Below are 22,645 nucleotides of genomic sequence, written 5' to 3'. Positions count from 1 at the left end.
GGTTTGAACCAAAGGTAGACACAAAAAGCTGGAGTAACTCAGCGGGACAGGCAGCATCTCTGGAGAGAAGGAATGGGTGATGTTTCGGGTTGAGACCGGAAGAAGAAGGTTCTCGACCCGAAAGGACACCCATTCCTCCTCTCCAGAGATGCTGCCTGTCCCGCTGAGTTACTACAACTTCTTGTGTCTATCATATGTCACTCCTGACTCAACAGAAAGATAGGGTGGATACCAAGAGCGACTGAACGATACCAGTTATGGTGGTGCTGGCTGAGAGAAGGTGGCGATGTTTTATTTATCTTCGTTGATCTGAATGGAGGAGGTATAAATAGGAAGTGAGTGCGAATAGATGAGAGAGAAAAAGAAAGCAATGCTGGCTGGAACTGTGAGATAGAATGCACAAATTGTTGAAGTAATTTTTTTCAAGTAACCTCTGCCCTCATTGATCGTTGACTTTCCAATTAGATTTAATCTAATTCTGCAGCGGTATCATAACTATCGAAACGGCTTTCAAATATAACCTCTTCAATTTTACGATAACCTCTCAAGGGTAATGTATTTGAAATGTCATGAAAATGGTACTTTCCAAATTATAACTTTTTTTCTCTATCGATAAATAATTGGTACACAAGGTCTCTTGTTAACTATTTTTCAAAAAATGTAGTATATCGTCAAGGTAAAGCTCTCTTTGTAATATATCTTCATCCAGCCTCAAATCCCTAATTTGGAATGCTAATTAATATTGATGGTCATTTTTCTATTTTACTCCACATTGCAATTAATGTATGATAGTAAGGATGAGCAGAGAGGAAACTTTGGCAACAACACCTGGTGTTATATTGGAGCTGTGAGTCTGTTGTTAAAGCAGCCTTGCTCCTCTAATTTGTATCGTACCCTCATTTATTAATGCTGAAATGGTCTATTTAATAATGTGAACACTTGACTTTTATCCCCTCACCTACGCTATTAATAGCTGCAAATGTTGTATTGGACTTTTGGGCGCACCAGAGTTCTTTATACCAGGTTATACCAATCAACATCTCGGACCGTGAACAAAAACGACAAATAGAGGGAAAAACATTAAAGATGCAGGTATTTGTTTTAAATAATAATTTTGTACGGCTATTCTGCTATTTTTGCTTTCACAATCCCACCTGCATCTTCCAATCTGGATCCGGTATTATAAAAATGTAATTTATATTATCTGGTTATTGGGGAAGTTGGTGAGTGAGCTGCACTCTATGTTATAGATGATATCTATAAGAAGAAGTCTGTCAGCACAAATTACTTTTCATTCATTATATTACGTTTAAAAAATGTTTTAAACTATGTTTTCATTACTGATAAATATCTCTAATAATCAGAGACCATTTACAAAAATGATTTACAAGAGGTTTGATCCCAGGAATGAATCGGTTAACACATGATGAGCGTTTGTCAGCACTGGGCCTGTATTCGATGAATGAGGGGGGATCTCATTGCACCATACGGAATATTGAAAGGATTGGATAGAGTGGATGTAGAGAGAATGTTTCCACTTGTGGGAGAGTCTAGGACTAGCATCAAAATCATAGCCTCAAAATTAAAGGACATTCTTTTAGGAAGGCGATGAGGAGGAATGACTTTAGTCAGAGGGTCGTGAATCTGTGGAGGCTGTGGTGGCCAAGTCAGTGGATATTTTTAAGGCAGAGATAGATAGAAGAAGGGTTTCAGCCTGAAACGTTGCCTATTTCCTTCGCTCCATAGATGCTGCTGCACCGGCTGTGTTTCTCCAGCTTTTTTGTGTACCTTAGATAGATTCTTGATTGGTACAGGTATCAGAGGTTATGGGGGAAAAGGCATGAGAATGGGGTTAGGAGGGAGAGATCGATCAGCCATGATTGAATGGTGGAATAGACTTGATGGGCCGAATGGCCTACTTCTACTCCTATTCCTTATGACTTTATGACCTTATGACAATTAGAAACAGAGAAAGGACACAAACTGACAGGTAGCCACCAGTGTGGTAGATGGGTCACAAGGACATAGTTCATGGATACCACCTCTCCTGCCCCCAAACCCTGCAAAGATCATCTGACCTTGGAGAATCACATAGTTGGAGGGGGGGGGGGGGTAGAATTCACTCCACCCGAATGACTGAGAGGAATAACCAGAGCTTCATCATTCACAGAAGATTTAGAAAACTTATTACAACATGAAAATAAAATTAAATGCTCTTTGAGAACTTTTAAGTTATTTCAGAGAAGTCTGGAAATGGTAATACAATTATCTAATGTGGTGACACAAGGAACTGCAGATACTGGTTGTAATTAAATTAAAAGTCCATTGTCGGTCTATATAAAAAAAAACTTCAAAATTAATTTTGAAAAGATATTGCAGAAACTCTTTTTTAAACTGTCAACCTATTTAAGATCTGCTCCCTCTGCCTCCTTCAATGGCCCTTGGTGAATGTATTCCATTAAAATCTCTTCCGCTGTTGGGAAAAGATTCCTTCACAAGTACTGGGCAATTATGCCAAGTTCACGCTGTCTCATTGATCTCTGTGCTAATTTCAATATCCTGGACATTATCTACAAAACCTGAAGAGGCACATTGTTTCACTGCCAACTCTTCAGATTCCTCCTTCAAAGCACCCATCCACAAATCTCACAGTTGCTTGTAATAATATTTCCTTTGTAATAATAATAATTTCCTGTTTAAAAAAAACATTAAAAAGCGAAGTCTAAAGTGAGCAATATATATATCTTTTAAATTATGTAATAATCGTTATTATCTCTGGCTCAGGGAAGGGATTATTAAAATTTGGAGTTTTATTCTTTCAGCCAAAGAGCCATTGCTCAAGATAATAAATATTAGACTTTTATAGATCAATGTATTTCTTTTAAATTTCCTCTCTAGTTCCTTAAACGAGATAATGTGAATAAAGAAAGGTTGGGATTGGATTACCATTATCAGATGTAAAACCTTGCTTTGCATGCTCTGCAGGCAATAGAAACCATACACGGGTATAACTGATCTTGCAAAGTAGAAACTAATAAAGTGGAGAGAAAGTGCAGATTAAAAATTTACATTTCACAACGACTCATATTTGGAGATTGGGAATAGGTCCTTATCTTCTAAGACGTCTGTATAAGAGTCCGATAATAATGGAGAAGCTGTTCTTGAATATTGTGGCACGTGCTTTCTCGCCTTTGTATATTTGCCCAATGGGATAGGGAAGCAGGGAGAAAAAGGTTTCATTTTTTTCTCAAAAGTTATTCTTTAAAATGCAATAGTGGAGTTGCTTTCTCAGGGACCCAACCCAAAATGTCATCTATCCATGTTATCCAGGGATGCTGCCTGACCCGTTGAATTACTCCAGCACTTTGTGCCTGAAGAAGAGAGAATGGCTGGGTGTGAGTGGCCCTTGATGGTGTTGGCTGCTTTCCAGAGGCAATGTTATGTGTAGATAAAGTTAGGGGCTCTCGATGGCCGGTGGTGGAGGGTGCGTCCTGCAGTGGGGGAGGGGGACGGCTTCAGGTGGGGGCTGTCGAGTGCCGAGAGGGGGACGGAGAGGTGGAGGGGGGGCGTTCTGCTGGATTAGTACGGGTGTTGTGGGCCAAAGTGATTGGTTTCCAGGGGGCCAGTATGGATATTATTGGCCAAAGGGTCTTTTCTTGGCCTAGTAGAGGTGTTGTGGGCAAGAGGGATTGGTGTCCGGAGCACAACATCAGAGTTTTAGAGACAGACAGACAGACAGATTCATGTTTACGATGTGCTGTTGTAATGTACAGGTGCATGTTTAACAGGGCAAGTCCTTCACAATAGATGGCAGGTCTCTGAGGAGTGTTGTCGAGCAGAGGAATCTAGGGGTGCAGGTACCTAGTTCCTGGAAAGTGGCATCACAGCTAGATAAGGTGGTCAAGAAAGCTTTCGGCACGTGGGCCTTCATCGGTCAGGGTTTTTGAGAATAGAGGTTTGGATGTTATGTTACAGCTGTACAAATTGCTGGTGGGGCCACATTTGAAGTATTGTGTTCTGTTTTGATCACCCTGTTATAGGGAAGATGTTGTAAAGCTTGACAAAGTGCCGAGATGATTTACGACAATGTTGCCAGGACCCGAGGGCCTGAGGTATGTGGAGAGGTTGGGTGGCCTAGGATTTGATTCCTTGGAACCTGGGAGGGCAGGAGGTACAGAGACTTTTATCCAGAGTAGGTGAATCAAGAACCAGAGGACATAGATTTAGGATGAGATGGGAAAGCTTTAATAGCAATCTGAGTGGCAGTTTGGTGCGAGGATGGTGTGTATATAGAACAAACTGCCAGAGGAGGATGATGAGGCAGGAACTGTCACATACAAAAAACATTTGGGCAGGTACATGGATAGGGAAGGTTTTGAGGGACATGGGCCAAACATGGGAAGTAGGACTAGTGTAGATGGGGCACCTTGGTCAGCACGTACAAGCCATATCCACAATGCACTTGAGCCCCCGCCAAACCCACTGTTCATGGAAGGCCTCGTGGACACAACGTGCTTGCTCACTATGGACACATAGACATGGACGTAATCCTGGAAGAGGGGCAGGCAGTTAGGTGACGGACCAGGCTGCATCCACAACTCCTTGCAATTGTTTGCAGTTTTTGGCAGAGCAGTTACCAAACCAAGCTGTGGTGCATCCCAATAGGTTGTTTTCTGTGGTACATAGCAGGGTTGATAGTGGTCTTGTTCCAAGATTGACTTTTGGAAGCTTTCTTTATAGATGAGAAAGTCATTCTTTATTCATTGGAGTTGCTTCCTTTAGTGGGTTATTTTTCCCCTGGTCAAGCACTGACTACTTTATGCTCACCCTTTCTCGTACTATAAGCACCTTGTCTCAGTTCTCAAACAATTTGATAAAGTATCCCGACCCAAAACGTCATCTGCCCATTTCCTCCACAGATGCTGTTCAACCCAATGAGCTCATGCAACAGATTGTTTCTTGTATCGGATTCCAACATAGACACAAAAAGCTGGAGTAACTCAATGGGTCAGACAGCATCTCTGGAAAGTCTGAAGGGTCTCGACACAAAACGTCACCTATTCCTTTACTCCATAGATGCTGCCTGACTCAGAGTTACTCCAGATTTTTGATTCTTTCTTCAGTTTAAAGTAGCACGTAGTTCCTTCCTATACAGATTCTTCATCTATCCATCCGGATATAAAGCCCATCTCCCAAGTTGTTTATTCAATGGCTTTTGATTGGGCAGCATCTGTGGAGACAGAGCAGAGTTAATGTTTCAGGATGATGAACTTCAATCAGACCAAGTAACAGTAAAGAGTAAGGGGCAAGATGCTCAGAAACGGAGGGGAGAATAAAAATATTGTTTATAACAGCTGAATTAAAATGACAAAATACATTGCAGTGAAAGATAAAGGATGTGGGACAGGAACAAGTTGGGAAACAAAAGAGATTTTGATGGTTTTAGCATAATGATTATCTGAAGTTTCTGAATGTCTTTTTGGTGCCCAGAATGTTATAGTTCTCCAGTCAGAATATGGAGTGCTGATCATTGAGTTTATGTTGGGCTTCACTGGAAAAAAAGAGGATTCCACATAGAAACAAATCAGCTAAGGGATAACTTTTTCAAAGAGATAGCATTGGTTAAATGGGCACAATGGCTTCCTTCTTTGCACAGGTTCTATGACTCAATAACATTTGTATTCCATAGCAAGTTAAAAGTCATGTTGTATCCACAAGTTGGAGACTTGTGCACCAAAAAAGGTTTTTGTCAGTCATTATGTTTATCCGCACAAAATCTCATTGGATTTATGAAGAACCTTGGTGGAACCCATGAATCAGTCAATATTTATGTAACGGCACGTTATAAATATTATTGCATGCCATAAATTGAAATTCTTATCAGCAAAGCTCCAACAACTTTCCTGTGATCGCATTCTGTGACAGAAAGATAAGTTAATCAGAATTGAAGTGAGCTCCTGAAAGTCAATCATCCGTGACATCATTACAGCCATTTGCACAATTTTATAACATTTCAGTGGCTGCAACAGCGATAGCAACTGCTATGAGTGTCTGAAAGGGAATTGAATTGTCTGATGCTTGTTTTCCACCTTGTAGGTGATCCTATATAACATAACAAAGTCTTAACCTTTTGCTATCTCTGTGGAAAATTCTTGCAGCCTGATGTATAGCATTGCAAGCGGGCTGTTTTCTGAAACGTATTAGAAAAGTTGCAGGTATATTTCTGAGCGATAAGAAGTATTTATTCCTTCCAACATGTTTTGATCTAAACATAAGGACACAGTTCAGGTATCATGTGTTAAAGGCTAAAGAAACACAAGGAACTGCAGATGCTGGAATCTTGAGCAGAAAAATGCTGGAGGAACTCCATGGGCCAGGCAGCATCTCTGGAGGGAATTGCTAGGGTGCATATTGGGTTGGGACCCTTCTTTAGTCTGATTGTAGTAGTGGAGAGTAAGGTGGAAAAGGGATGGGGATGGGATGTTTAGTGTGTTTTAGTGCGGGGGCTGGGGGCGGGAATTGGGGAAACTGTTTTATAGTCACTTACCTCGGTGGAATGCGACTGTTCTCCTAGTTGCATTTCGTCCTCCCTTGCGGCCTAACCACTTGGATTGGTGCGGCCTTTCCCGGAGTCTGGTCCAGAGCTTCAGTAGTGGGTGTAGCGCGGACTTTCCATCGCAGAGCCGGGCGATCTCTTGCCGGGGGTCGCCACAAGAAGTGCTCTGACTACGGGCCTCCGCCCTATAACACCGTGAAGCCCCAGTCTCCAGTAGGCAGTGGCCGATTCGGAACCTCCAAGCTGCGGAGCGTCCATCCATCCAAACGTCGGAGTTTCAAGCATCCCGACGAGAGGGCCTGTACATCGGACCATCCTGAGCGGCGACTGTGGAGGGTTCATGGCCCCGACCATGGATGAACAAAGGAGGACTGACAAAGTTATTGCCTTCCACCACAGTGAAGAATGTTGATTCCACTGTGGTAGATGTTCATGTTATATTCTATTGTGTATTGTGCTCTTTTGTTTGTATGGCTGCATGGTAAGTCAAATTCCAATGTACCTTAATTGGTGCATGTGACAATAAACGTGAACATGAACTTGAAAGTGACAAAGGCTAGAGATGAACAAGAGACAATGGGGTGTCAGATATGGATATAAGATGAGTGAAATGTAAAACCTTGGGGAGGGATATAGGTGGAAGGGAACAGGAGGGGAAGGAGAAGGATAGTGGTAAAATTAGGTGGGTACCAGGTTTTGGGCAAAGGTAAGAGGGGAAAGTGGAGTGTTGTTTAAAATTGGACAATTCAATGTTCATACCATTGGGCTGAAAGGTACTCATGCGGAATATAAGGTACTTTTACTCCAGTTTGTGTGTGGCCTTATTACAGCAATGGAGGGGGCCCTAGACAGAAAGGTCAGTACGAAAATGAGAAGTGGAGTGGAAATGGTTAGCAACTAAGAAATGCAGTAGGCATACTGAGCACAAATGTTTGATGAAATGGTCACCTAGTCTCTGCTTGATCTTGTCGATGTAAAAGAGACTACATCAGGAGCACCGAATGCAGCCAAGGAGGTTGAGGAGGAACATATGAATCTCTCTCACATGGAAGTTCTGCTGAGGTCCCTAGGAAATATTCAGCATGTCAGCCTGCATCTGTGGAGCAAGAGACAGCATTGAAATTCCAGATTTTTTTATTTTTTTTTGTATTTTGTTTCATGATGAGCCTCTGGCAAAGTTTTAAAAGATTTGTTTAGGCTTTAGACATACAGCATGGAAATGGCCCCTTCGGTGCACCGAGTTTGCGCCGACCAGCGATCACCCCGTATACTGGCACTAACCTACACTCTAGAATAGAATAGAATAGAATAGTTTCTTTATTGTCATTGTAACATGGGCCATGTACAACGAAATTTAAAATGTCAGCCAGACTCTATGGACAATATATTTACCGAAGCCAATTGACCTACAAACCTGTATGTCTTTGGAGTACATCTTTGTTCTGTTAATAATAATGTTACATAGTGTAAATGCATTTTGGCGTTTTACTGTACATTGTCCACAGATTTAGATTGTTAAAAAGGTATACATTAGAATCAGACTGGGCTTTTGAAAGTGATTTAATTCCTATTAGATATAAAAATTTGATGTGATGACTCCCACCTCTCACCCACCACTGTTCCTGTGAATTAGTGCCACAAGTAGAGTCACTTGCGGGACTTACAATTCATTTTTGTGGGTAGGGTGGATCTGCCTTTACATTGCTTCAGCTTTATTTAAGACTGCAATTTCAGACCAGTCAGTAAGCAGAACTAAGCTTCCTGCTGCCTCTGACTGACAAATAAACAAACTAAATGCATCAGATTCTTTTCACAAAAGCTGCAGCCAAAGATAATTGCATAATTCAAGGAGGCAAATGCTCCAAATGAAATGGTTAGGCTCTAAATTTAACTTTGCGGTGTAAATATTCCACTGTGACCTTATCTAAAAAAGGTGGCAGGGATTTTATCTGCTCTTCACTAGACTGTTTTTTATACTGAAGACCTTTGTTCTCTGCTTCCTTATTCAAAACTTAAAGGACTGCCACTTCAATTTGAATGAAATGCATTCTGAACAAACCCCCTGAAATCATGCATCAAAATAATAATTTTAGATAACCTCTTTCTCGTGAGAGGCCAAGGCTCTATTGCATTCTGTCCAGAAAACAAGGAGCTGTTTTCAGCACAGAATATTATTTGTCAATCTCATGCTAGGTGTGAAAGAAGTTGATAGGTGTACCATAATGCTATACTAATGATAGCAGTGCTTACCATTCCACTTCCACTTACTGTTCTTTGCATTAATATATACCCAGCCAGTCTACTTGCCTCGGGAAATGAAGCCCCAAGATTTCACAGGGAATTTGACACCAATGAGGTCAAAGGGGTCCACTTGATTGGAGCCCAATCACCACCTTAACCATTCATTCCTTCACCTACTAGTACACAGTAGTGGGTAGGAAAGAACTGCAGATGCTGGTTTACAGAAGATAGACACAAAATGCTGAAGTAACTCAGCGGGACAGGCAGCATCTCTGGCGAGAAGGAACGGGTGATGTTCCGGATCAAGTGGCTCTACCAGTGGCTCTAATTCACGGGAATGGTGGTGGGCATGGGATCGACGTCTTCACCTCACATTTTTATATTTAATAGGAATGATATCAGTCTGTAGACTGTTCAGAAGCTACATAATAGCTTCCAGTGTGTCCTATCTGCAAAGGTCATCGAGGCTATTCCAATAATTTCATAGTTTAAGGATAAGGGGGAAATCTTTTAGGACCGAGATGAGGAAAACGTTTTTCACACAGAGAATGGTGAATCTCTGGAATTCTTTGCCGCAGGAGGTAGTTGAGGCCAGTTCATTGGCTATATTTGGGGGAGTTAGATGTGGCCCTTGTGGCTAAAGGGATCAGGGGGTATGGAGAGAAGGCAGGAACAGGATACTGAGTTGGACGATCAGCCATGATCATATTGAATGGCGGTGTAGGCTCGAAGGGCCGAATGGCCTACTCCTGCACCTATTTTCTATGTTTCTATGTTTCTAATAGCACGTCCTAAAACCATAATATTATTATCCACGAAGGAAAAGGATAACTGGTGCATGGGAACACCACCATCTGCAGATTCCCATTCAATTCACAACTTGTCCTGACTTGGAAATATCTCAGCATTCCTTTATTGTCACTGGGTCAAAAATCCAGTTCTCCTTCCCCAACATCTTTACTGAAAGGACAGCAGGGAATCGTGAAATCAGCTCACCACCACCTTCTCAAACACAAATCAAAATAGATAATAAACGTTGACTGTGGATCCTGTAAATAAAAGGGAGCTAATTACAGTCAGAAACATTCTTACACGTGCTTCATGCTTGAAGCAATCAACGTAAATTTTTTGACTTTGTTGCAAGAAAACTGATTGTCTTACATGTGCAACCTATCCTCCACAGGACTCCATAAATCACTCGAAATGTGGAAGTCTGAAATGAAGTTTAACATTTAACATTTAAGAGTTATTTTCAGTCTATAGCTTTACATTAAACTCTTCCAATTCTGATCAAAGTTCATTGACCTTTAATGATTATTTCTTACACTGCAGATGACAGTACTGCTATTACTGCCATGTCCTGTTCTTAGTTCATTCCTCACACAGAACATTTGTTCCAACCCAGTGTAGTTAAATTATTTACTCTTTGGAGAGATGATGCAGTATACCTTAATCATGTTTTTCAAAGGTAATTCAATAAAACGAGAATGTCTTTCAACCCTTCTAATCCACATTAGCAATCGTTGGCCTGTCAAATAGACTTATAATAATAAAACTGGCTCTTCAGCCCACTGTGTCTGCACCATCTATCACCAACATATTTGCACTACTCCAATAGTTATCCTATATTTTATTCTCCCCACATTCTCATCAACTTCCCTCAGATTCTACCACTCTCCTGCACACTAAGGGAAATTTACAGCTGCTAATTAACCTACCAATCTGGCATGTGGGTAGAAACCAGAGCACCCAGAGGAAACCCACACGGTCACAGGGAGAATATGCAAACTGCACACAGACAGCACCCAAGGTCAGAATTGAACCTGGGCATCTGGCACTGAGGCAATGGTTCTACCGGCTACACCAGTGTGTCTCTCGTTGGCCTCCTCTCTACCTAAAGAATGATATCGGTAAGGATATTATTCCTTCTATGTCAGGAATTCAAGAAGCATTTCAGACCAAGGCTGTCTTAAGATCGTTGCTTCGTGAAGCATCTAATTGTCATGCGGTTAAGTGATTTTCCTGGTTGCCTAGTTTGCAGCTTTACCATAATGTCTTAGACTCATAGAGTGATACAATGTGGAAACAGGCCCTTCCGCCCAACTTTCCCACACCGGCCAACAATGTTCCAGCTACACTAGTCCCACTTGTCTGCACTCGGTCCATATCCCTTCAAACCTGTCCTATCCATGTACCTCCGACACCTCCCTTCCTTCTTGATCTCAGTCTCCATCACAAGAAATAGACTTTGGCTGATGTCTATTACAAACCCACTGACTCCCACAACTATCTCGATGACATTTCTTCCCACCCTACTTCCTGCAAAGACTCTATCCCCCTACTCCCAATTCCTTCTTCCACGCCGCATCTGCCCCCAAGATGAGGTGTTCCATACGAGAACATTCGAGATGTCCTCATTCTTTAGGGAATGGGGGTTCCCCTCTCTCTTAATAGATAAGGCCCTCACTCATCTCTCCTCAGTACCTCGCAGCTCCACCCTTGCTCTCCTTCCCCATAGTCACAACATAGTCCCCCTAGTTCTTACCTTCCACGCCATCAGCTGTCGCATACAACACATAATCCTCCGAACTTTCCACCACCTCCAAGGGGATCCCACATTTTCCAATCATTACCCCTTTCTGCCTTCTGCAGAGCGTTCCCTCTGCAAATCCCTGGTTAACTCATCCATTCTCACCCAAACCACCCCCTCCCCAGGTACCTTCCCGTGCAACTACAGAAGATGCAACACCTGTCGCTATACCTCCTCCCTCGACTCTGTCCAGGGACATTGACAGTCCTTTCAGGTTAGACAGAGGTTCCCTTGCACCTCTTCCAACCTCATCTACTGTATCCATTGTTCAAGGTGTGGACTCTTATACATTGGCGAGACCAAACGCAGACTGGGCGATCGTTTTGCTGAACACCTTTACTCAGCCGACGTGAACCAACCTGATCTCCCAGTTAGTGGATACTTTAATTCTCCTTCCCATTCCTACACAGACCTTTCTGCCCTCAGTTTCCTCCATTGTCAGAGTGACAAACTCAAATTGGAGGAACAGCATCTGATATTTTGCTTGGGCAGCTTACAGCCCAGTGGTAATAATATTGATTTATCTCACCAGGTAGCCCCAGCTTCCCCTCTCTCTCTCTATCACTCCCCCACCCATGTCACATTAGTTTCTCATTTTCACGTTACAAACAGCTTACCATGGCCAGTTTCCTTTATTGTCGTTACTTTTTGCATATTTCATTCATTGTTCTTTATCTCTCCACATCACCGTCTATATCTCTCATTGCCCTTATCCCTAACCAGTCTGAAGAAGGGTCTCAACCCGAAACGTCATCCATTCCTTCTCTCCAGAGATGCTGCCTGTCCCGCTGAGCTACTCCTGCTTTTTGCATCTATCTTCTGTTTAAACCAGTATTTGCAGTTCCTTCTTACACTTACCCCCCCCCCCCCATCCCCCAGCACCGCTGGCTCGAAGGGCCGAATGGCCTACTCCTGCACATATTTTCTATGTCTATATCTATGGGACACCATGCTGTCGACAGAGCAGATATCTCATAATTTCTCTCTTTCATTGGTGAAATTAACTGCAGAGGAAGATGGGAGGCAATTGATTTGAAGTGATTGAATGCAAGCAGCTGAATTGTTTTTTAACAATAGCACTGTACCAAAGCTGCAAGAGAACATGAAGGAAAATGTATAATCCAGCTCTAATTATGATTGATGCATGTCAAGAATCTGTACCAACAGAAAAGGCAATTTGTTCTTGACAATTTTCCATTGACCTGACATTCAATATCTACACAATCATTCAATACCCACGTTCAGCTGAGAACAATGATCTCCTTTCTGTTTACACACTGAGATTACAGCTCATGTTTACATCCTATTATCCCACACAATGTGCAGTTCGGAAAGCTACCTGCTGCCTTGGGTTACATGTGTATATTTAGGGAACAGGGGTTGTCCTCTTCCATCATAGATGAGGCCCTCACTAGGGTCTCCTCGATATCCCATGGCTCCGCACTTGCTCCCCCCTTCCCCTCCCCCCAGTCATAACAGGGACAGAATCCTCACCTTCCACCCCATCAGCCATCGCATACAACACATAATGCTCCGACATTTTGCCACCTCCAAAGGGATCCCACCACTAGCTACATCTTCCCATCTCCACCCCTTTCCGCTTAGACCATTCCCAATCCTCCCCCTTCCCAGGTACTTTCCCCTGCAACCACAGGAGATGCAACACCTGTCCCTATACCTCCCCTATCGTCTCCATCCGAGGACCACGACAGTCTATTCAGATGAGGCAGAGGTTCACTTGCACCTCTTCCAACCACATATACTGTATGCACTCTTCCAGGTATGGACGCCAATATATCGACGAGACCAAGTGCAGGCTTAGCGATCATTTTGCTGAACACCTCCGCTCAGTCTGCCTAAACATACCTGATTTCCCAGTTGCTAAACACTTATCTCCCCCTCCTACTCTCACACTGACCTTTCTGTCCTGGGGCTCCTCTGTTGTCAGAATGAGGCCCAGCGGAGATAACCATATAACCATATAACAATTACAACACAGAAACAGGCCATCTCGGCTCTACAAGTCCGTGCCGAACAACTTTTTTCCCTTAGTCCCACCTGCCTGCACTCGTACCATAACCTTCCATCCCTTCTCCTCCATATGCCTATCCAATTTATTTTTAAATGCTACCAATGAACCTGCCGACACCACTTCCACTGGAAGCTCATTCCACACCGCTACCATTCTCTGGGTAAAGAAGATCCCCCTCGTGTTACCCCTAAACTTCTGTCCCTTAATTCTGAACGAGATATTTCACATGGGAAGCTTACACCCCAGCGGTATGAATATTAACTTCAATATTAACTTAAAATATCCCTTGCTTTCCCTCCCTCTCCATCCACTCCTCCTTCCGAGTTTGCTGATGTCTTACTGTCTCAAACTACATTTTATCTCTGTTTGATTTGTTGTTAGCTTCTCCCTAATAACATGATATATTCCACATTTTCCGTGATCTCCATTCCATTTGTCCTATTTTCACACCTTACACTTCCTTATCTATACACTTCTTTATGTATGTACCTCCGTCTCCCCTGCCATCAGTCTAAAGTGGGGTCACGACCCCAAAATATCGCCCATTCCTTCTCTCCAGATATGCTGCCTGTCCCGCTGAGTTACTCCAGCATTTTGCGTCTCGCCTTGGGTTACATGTTTGCAGAGACCTAATTTGATCATTATTTTTGTCAGGGTAAGTATGCCATTTCTTAAAACAGAACATCATTTACTGATTGTCAGCTTCACAACCGGGTGCATTGATATAACAGTTACAATACTAGGGCAATGACCCAGTTGCTGGATGAATGATCCAGAGACATTGGTTCAAATCCGCCTCCAGCTGGCAAAGTTGGGAAATTATATTTGCTTCATTTAACAAATCTGGAATAAATTGATAATGGTGATTCTAACATCCCAGCCAGATCAGTAATCTTGAAAGGGGACAGTATTTTCCAGCTGGGAGCCTGCAGAGACTGTCTGTCCAAATGTGCTAGAACAATCCAATGATTCTACTCTGCCATCCTTAGGCAGATTTTACTTCGGAGTCACGTGTGTGACTACGTGAAGAAGGGCCGTCCGTCTGCGTGCGCGTCTTTACGTCTGAACACAATGCGCACGACGTACTGGCACAGGCACTGTGTCCTCCCAGCCGTTGGGATGGGCAGGTAAGGAAAGTTGAACTACTTAGCTGCGTTCTTTCGGGCTTGAAGCTTTTTGCAGTTTCAGAGCCCAGATGTCGAGGAGACAGTCCGCGGGGAAGTCGGCTGTCGAAGACCGCAGCATTTCCAGTAGCAGGCGACGGTCTTGTTCCCGACATTAGCGCCGGCAGCAGAACCGGCAGGAGACTTTGTGCTGGAGGAGGAGCTCCGTGGTGGTCCTGCGGGACATAATACTACCCGCAAGTCTAACAAACCCGTTGACTCAGATGAGTCCGAGGAAGAGGGATACCCTCCCTCAACGGAGAGCGTCTGAGGACGACTTTCCCACATGGAACAACTTATGGAGAAGTTGCTCCAACAATGATCTGCTCCGAAGATGGAGCATTATCAGCACGGGCCTACAGCAGGCCATGCCGGGAGCCTCGCACATGGGCAGCCCAATGTCTTCCCCATTGGAGGGGGAAGTACATATGGAAGAAACCACTCTGAGTCAGAGTACAAAAGAACAGGGAGGGAAACCTTCCCAGGGACAAGCAGAAGAAAGGAAGTAAGTAAGTAAGTTTTACTTATATAGCACTGTTTAAGTCAACTCGCATTCACACCAAAGTGCTTTACATAAAATGAATAATAAGTTTCCATACAAACAAAAGCAAAGAAGTACTTCTGCAAGGGTGCTTCCCTGGATGGAGATCTAGCTAATTGACAGCTCGGGTATTATGGAGAACCCGCAGGCAGTGGCACCTGTTTCATGGCTGCACTAATGTCTCCTGCTCTAAGGAGAGGAGCATCCATGGTCAGTTTCAGTCTGACCCAAAGCAAGAATCTCATTTAGGTCCGCTGGAGTGGCCATGTCAGCGCAGGTATCCTCAGGGGCCTGCAGCAGCACCTGTTTTCAGGGCTACCTACAAATCTCACTCTCAGTGGAGGGGAGTGCGAGTAATCAGTAGGTAACTGATCTCGAATTTAAAGTTTGAACAAACTGAAGCACATGCATATGGCCTCAAGAGCCAGCAGTTGGCAATGCTACAAGTGCCGGCAAGGGAACAGTGCTATCAGGGTGACTTTGGAGAAACCAGCCGCTGATTCCTCTCTTCAGGTAAGACCGGAAGACGGAAGCAATAGCTGTCGGACCAATCAAGGTGCCAACGACAAGCAAAACCTCATCAGTAGGCGACAACACACCCCACACCTCCATAGGGGGTAAGCGGTTCACTGAAGCCGGTGGTAGCTTGAAAGCTGGGCACGGAAATATGATCATAGTCGTCTTTCAAGGCAGACTCAGAATTATGGCTAGAATTGTCTTACAAGGCAGGCTCAGTATGAGGAGGTTTTTCAGACCAAGACCCAAGCAGAGGTCAGGAGAAACATGGAATCCACACTCCCTACCAGTCCTACTCCCAATCAAGGAGAGAAAAGGAACCCCCATCAGAGGCCTTTGGGCTTACCACAAGACCACCGGTAGCCATGGAGGTAGGTGGGTCTGGGTTTACCGAAACAAGGGATTGTGGACCAGTTACATGTTGGTAATTTTTACTCTTGTGTTTTTGTTCAAAATGACAATAACATGAATTTCAGATCCGGTTTCAAAAAACAGATAATAACATGTGATTATTTTTACTGCACAACATACATAGGTTCCAAGCAGACTTGGAACTCGGACCGGAGTTGTCTTCGAGGCAGGCCCAGTATTATGGGCAGGATTGCCTTTCAGGACAGGAGACAGATGGAGGATGTCACTTCATCCAGGTTTAACTCATATGTGCAGTATAGACTTTCAGAACAGTAAATTTTTGTTACGGTCTAACAACTGTTTATAGGAGCTTCCTATAAAATGACCACATGGCATGCATTGACCTCAAAGATGCATACTATTCGGTGTCTATTCACTAAGAACAGGAGATATTTGAAGTTTAACTGGATGGCATGGCTCTGCCAAATGGGTTGACATCAGCTCCTAGACTATTGAATAAACTACAGAAACCAATTCTGGGTCTACAAATGTCTCAGAACCATATAGTAATGGCATATTTGGAGGACTTTTCATTTTGGAGTCACCAAGAATTGGCAGAAGCATCAGTCAAAGCAAACCAAAACCCTGTTTGAAAGACTTAGTTACCTCATTCATCCAGTTAAATCAATATTGACACCTACAAGGGTAATTGATTACCTAGGATTTACTATCAAACACAGTAAATATGTTGGTGACTTTGCCTAGTGGCAAACAACAAGATTTAAGTAAGCCTGCTATGACCTGATAGTCAAATACTAGCCATCTATCAGGCAAACAGCAAGTGTAATTGGCAAATAGTAGCTGTATTTCCAGCAGTACCTCACGGGCCTTTGCATTACCAGAATTTACGTCGAGCAAAGGAACAAACACTCAGATTCCATGCAGGCCAAATTGGCAAACTATGGATTGCCAGCAGAGGCCATTGTTGAATAACTATGGTGGATAACGAATGGGAGACAGCTCAAGGGAAATCTTGCTCGAAAATATTGGTGATTCTTCAGACCAATGCAAGTAGCTAAGGATGGGGAGCCACATACACAGTCTAGAGCTGTGGGGGCAGATGGAATGAGCAGGAGTCTGTAATTCCCCCAACACATGGAATCAATTACCCAGAATTGTTGGGGCACAATATGGACTCAAGGTTTTCTGTAGCAACATGCAACCTGTGCTTGTTCAAATTCAGATTGATAACACCACAGCGGTGGCATATATCAATCACAAGGGTGGTGTAAAATCTGTATCTTGCGACAGATTGTCGAACCTCATTTGGCACTGGTGTATCGAGAGGAATATTTGGGTTACAGCGGTCTATCTACGAGGTAGATATAACACGGTGACAGATGCTGGATCACGAATGTTTAATAACAACACAAAATATTTAACAAAATTACTACACGATTTGGCATACCAGATATTGATCTGTTTGCATCTAGACTAAACCATCAGTTACCCAGATATGTGCCCTGCGAGCTGGATCCAGGAGCAAAGTCAGTGGATGCTTTCTCCCTCAATTGGAGAGGAATGTTTATGTATGCTTTCCGCCAATTTGTCTCACAAACCGATGCTTAACCAAAATCAAGCAAGACTAAGCCACAGGCATATTGGGAGTGCCAGATTGGCCTACTCAAGCCTGGTTCCCAAAAAATTTTGGGAATTATAGTCCAGCCAGTTATGGCTGTACCCAAGAGCAGGAACCTCCTAGTGAACCCTGTTACAGGGAGCAATCATCCACTACATGAACGTATTAACTTGTTGGTCTGCAGATTCTGAGGAGGCCATTTCAAGGCACAGGACTGTCCGAACAAATACAACACAGTTCGGATAACGGATGTCTTGGAGTTCCTATCAACACTGTACCTTAACTATGAACAAAGTTGTAGTGTAATCTATAGTGCCAAAGGCACACTCTCCTCTTATCTGATGCTGGAAGCAGGGCACGGGTCGATAGGAACGCACCCCTTTACAACAAAATTCATGAAGGGAATTTACAATTTAATACCTCCAAGGCCAAGGTACACGGACACATGGGATGTGAGCGTGGTACTAACCCTACTTTGGCAGTGGGGACCGCCTATAACTAACCCTGAAGGTGGTATGCTGATGGCACTACTAACAGCACAAAGAGTCCAGACACTGCAAAAGCTATGGTTGGACTACATGACCACAAATATGAACAACATAACATTCATAATCAGGAACCTGATAAAAACAGAGCAGGCCAGGAATGTCAGGGATGAAGATCCAGTTCTTGGCATATCCAGAGGACCAACGTGTGTGTGTGTGTGGTAACATACTAACACCACTATCTGAGAGTTACGGAGAACCTCAGAGGCTCAGAACAATCGGTCCTCATCAGCCATAAAAAAAACCACACCAGAAGGTGTCAGCTCAAACATCTCCAGATGGTCAAACGAGGTAATGGCGGTAGCAGGAGTGAACATTTATATTGTTAAATCTCACTCCTCCAGGGCTGCATCTACGTCGGCAGCAAGAGCTATGGACGTGCCCCTTGACATCATCCTAGTGGCTGCAGGATGGATGTATAAATGAACGGTCCACTGGTTTTATAATAAACTCATAACTGGATCGGGGGTGTTTGCACATACCATTTTAAGTTTTGTTCCCTAGTTTCCCTCTAAGGTTCGGAGGGGTAAACTATTTTTTTTTAAAACATCAGTGTCTTTACTTAACTATGTAATGTCTGAATGCTTTAATGATTACACTCATCCATGGTCAATCCATTAAGTGTGTGACGCCAGGATTCGTAACCGGCGTGAAATCACAGAGCTTTGAAATTTTCACGTAGTCACTCACGTGACTCCGAAGTAAAATAGTAAGATTAATCGAGAACTTACCAGTTTGAAGTTTGATCTTGATTTTATGAGGAGTTACGATGAGCGATTACGTGCCCACCGCGCCCACCCTCAAACTATCAAGGTCTTATGGAAGTTCCAGTTCCTTCACAATCTTACTATTCTCAGGTCTTTTTATCTGTGATTTAACACCGCTGCTTTGAAGATTGACGCGCACGCAGACGGACGGCCCTTCTTCACGTAATCGCTCATCGTAACTCCTCATTAAATCAAGATCAAACTTCAAACTGGTAAGTTCGTGTTTAATCTTACTATTATATACATGACTCACAGAATTTAAGAAGAAGAAGGAGGGAACCATTCTGGAGGTTGTGTCTACTCCACCATTCAGTAAAAACAGTTGATCAGATGGTCTTTCCACCATCTTCCTTCCTTTTCTCCATAACCCTTGCTTCACCCATAGTCTATTTATTTGTCTATCCTGGTCTTGATTCAGTCAACACCCATAACATTGTTGCTTCTTAAATGTCTTCTGAAGTGACCAAGCAAGGTGTTCAATTCAAGGCTAATTACCAGTCACATGCTGTGAAGAAATTAGCAAAATATTTCCCTATAGGAAATTGCAACATATAGGAAGGGAGACTCATCCTTTCTTTAATGTATCACATGTAATTTACACCTCACTTAAAGAACTAGAGTCTGTCAATGAATTAACCAGAAATACCTTGCTTGGTTGGTAAAGAGAAGCTGGAACGTTTAAGCATAAGGGACAGGGAAAGGAATTGACTGCAAGACCCTACGGAGATGTTCTGTTAGTCAGTTCGATTTGAATGTCAACTCTACTTTCCCACTTAACTTTTTGATGTTTTAACAAAGCACTGCCCTATCTCAGCTGAACTATTTACAGGATTGAACTAAGCACCTTTTAAGGGCAGTGAAGGGAAGGTGAATAAGAAAAATCTATTTGGCACAGTAATTAGATTCCATTTGAATTTCCATTGAAAAGATTCATACTCTTATCTTCAGCCTTGTGTTTCCTAAGAGATGCAAAAGATTAATCTAGGAATTAGCAGAGACATGTTCTGCTTAACACATGAGGCCTAATTTTCACTCAGGCTAAGAATTGGTCAGGTAAGAAGATATTTGGCAATATGACCGATTGGAAGGTTACACAAAAAAGCTGGAGAAACTCAGCGGGTGCAGCAGCATCTATGGAGCGAAGGAAATAGGCAACGTTTCGGGGCGAAACCCTTCTTCAGACTAATCGGGGGCGGGGGTGGGCGGGGACAAGAAAGGAAAAAGGAGGAGGAGCCCGAAGGCTGGGGGGTGGGAGGAGACAGCAGGGGGACTGAGGAAGGGGAGGAGACAGCAAGGACTAACAAAATTGGGAGAATTCGATGTTCATGCCCCTGGGATGCAGACTCCCCAAATGGAATATGAGGTGCTGTTCCTCCAATTTCCAGTGCTGCTCACTGTGGCCATGGAGGAGACCCAGGACAGAGAGGTCAGAGACGGAGTGGGAGGGGGGGTTGAAGTGCTGAGCCACCGGGAGGTCAGCTTGGTTATTGCGGACCGAGCGGAGGTGTTCGGCGAAACGATCGCCCAACCTCCGCTTGGTCTCACCGATATAGATCTGCTGACATCTAGAGCAGCGGACGCAATAGATGAGGTTGGAAGAGATGCAGGTAAACCTCTGTCGCACCTGGAACGATTGCTTAGGTCCTTGAACGGAGTCGAGGGGGGAGGTAAAGGGACAAGTGTTGCATCTCTTGCGGTTGCAAGGGAAAGTGCCCGGGGAGGGGGTGGTACGAGAGGGAAGGGAAGAATTGACAAGGGAGTTATGGAGGGAGCGGTCTTTGCGGAAGGCAGATATGGGGGGAGATGGGAAGATGTGGCGAGTGGTGGGGTCACGTTGGAGGTGGCGAAACTGACGGAGGATTACTTTTGTATGTGACGGCTGGTGGGGTGAAAGGTGAGGACTAGGGGGACTCGGCCCTTGTTGCGAGTGGGGGGATGGGGAGAGAGAGCAGTGTTGCGGGGTATGGAAGAGACCCTGGTGCGAGCCTCATTTATGGTGGAGGAGGGGAACCCCCGTTCCCTGAATAATGAGGACATTTCAGATGTCCTGGTGTGGAACGCCTCATCCGTGGAGCAGATGCGGCGTAGACGGAGGAATTGGGAGTAGGGGATGGAGTCCTTACAGGAAGCAGGGTGGGGAAGAAGTGTAGTCCAGATAGCCATGGGAGTCAGTGGGTTTATAGTGTATGTCGGTCAGAAGTCTATCACCTGCAATGGAGATAGTGAGGTCAAGGAATGGTAGGGAAGTGTCGGAAATGGTCCAGGTGTATTTGAGTGCCGGATGGAAGTTGGTGGTGAAGTGGATGAAGTCAGTCAGTTGTGTGCGGGTGCAGGAGGTGGCACCAAAGCAGTCGTCGATGTAGCGGAGGTAGAGGTCGGGGATGGGGCCCTGGTATGTATTGACCGATTGGAATATTATTTCAGTCCATGCATAGTCCTGTCAATTGCTTACCCAACCCACAAGACGTGAAGCCACTGAATACCAGTTTTGGTCATGCTGCGGTAGAAAGAATGTTATTAAGCTGCAAAGAGTGCAGATTTACAAGGATGTTGCCAGGACATGAGGGGTTGAGCTATCGGGAGCGATTGGCAGGCTTGGACTTTATTCCTTGGAGCACCGGAGGCTGAGACGTGATCTCATTGAGGTGTACAAAATCATGAGGAGAATAAATAGAGTGAATGCACAGAGTATTTTATTCAGGGAAGAAGAAACTAAAACCAGAAGACATAGGTCTTTGGTGAGAGGAGCAAGATTTAATACAAATTTGATTTAACACAATATATGTCGAAGCATCCCTTGCACTTTTTAATCTGTACTTTCTCTATTGTTTCTCTGTATTATATATTTTGCATGACTATATGTGCTCATGTTTGGAATATTATACCTGGAGAAACAAAGTTTTTCACAGTATCTTAATACACACGATAATGATAATCCAACACCAATGCCAATACCAACTCTTCTCAATGCCACAAGAAAACACATGTAACATATATCTTGCTTCTATTAGACCCACCTCCTCCACACCTTGATGGATCATGCAAGACAACTAGAAGAGCTTCTTCACACACAGGCAATGGTTACAAATGTGGTCGGCCTCCAATAATTGAGGTTAGTTGTTGCACGTAGAGAACTCTAGTACTTTCTGAAATCTTCATGATCATAAGTGATAGGCTATTTGGCCCATCACGTCAACTCCCCCATTCAATAATGGCTGATCTATCTTCCCCTTTTAATCATATTCTCCAACCTTCTCTCAATAACCATACTAATCACAAATCTATTTATCTCTGCCTTAAAAATATCCAATAGACACAAAGTGCTCGGGTCAGCCTGCATCTCTGCAGAAAATGGATAGATGAAGTTTCAGGTCAGGAGCCTTCTTCAGACTGGAAGGTCAATTTAATATCACTATTAAGACTTCCTTCTGTGCCCTGGTCATCCTGATGAGGGATCTTTCACTGCACCCCCTTCACTTTAGATCCCGCTGTCATCATTCAGCCAATAGGAAGTGGAGCATGACTTCTAATTAGTGGATGTCTTGCTCACCTGCTTGGTCGAATAGATCCACATTTAGACACAAGGTTGAGGAGAGCAGGTCAGACAGTAGGTTTGGGGAAAGATGGGAATAGCTGGGGTAATCAACTGTTCACAATTTAACTGTACTCTAACCCCAACTCCCTCTAACCTACCCACCAACACA

The sequence above is a fragment of the Leucoraja erinacea genome, chromosome 6 (genome assembly GCF_028641065.1).
Source record: "Leucoraja erinacea ecotype New England chromosome 6, Leri_hhj_1, whole genome shotgun sequence".
In the NCBI taxonomy this organism is placed as follows: domain Eukaryota; kingdom Metazoa; phylum Chordata; class Chondrichthyes; order Rajiformes; family Rajidae; genus Leucoraja; species Leucoraja erinaceus.
The sequence above is the reverse complement of the archived record's forward strand: the minus strand, read 5'-3'. Positions refer to the sequence as shown.